The sequence below is a fragment of the Bison bison genome, unplaced genomic scaffold (assembly GCF_000754665.1).
Source record: "Bison bison bison isolate TAMUID 2011002044 unplaced genomic scaffold, Bison_UMD1.0 scf7180017864384, whole genome shotgun sequence".
NCBI classification, from domain to species: Eukaryota; Metazoa; Chordata; class Mammalia; order Artiodactyla; family Bovidae; genus Bison; species Bison bison.
The window spans coordinates 3,067,569-3,067,828 of NW_011494956.1; positions in this window are offsets into that span (position 1 = coordinate 3,067,569).

Sequence of the window (260 nt, forward strand, 5' to 3'; positions counted from 1 at the left end):
GCAGATGGTGACTGCAGCCATGAAATTAAAAGATTCTTGCTCCTTGGAAGAAAAACTATGACAAACCTATACAGCATATTAAAAAACAGAGACATTACTTTGCCAATAAAAGCCCGTATAGTCAAAGCTATGGTTTTTCCAGTTGTTATGTATGGATGTGAGAGTTGGACCATAAACAAGGCTGAGCACCAAAGAATTGATGCTTTTGAACTGTGGTGTTGGAGAAGACTCTTGAGAGTCCCTTGGACAGCAAGAAGATC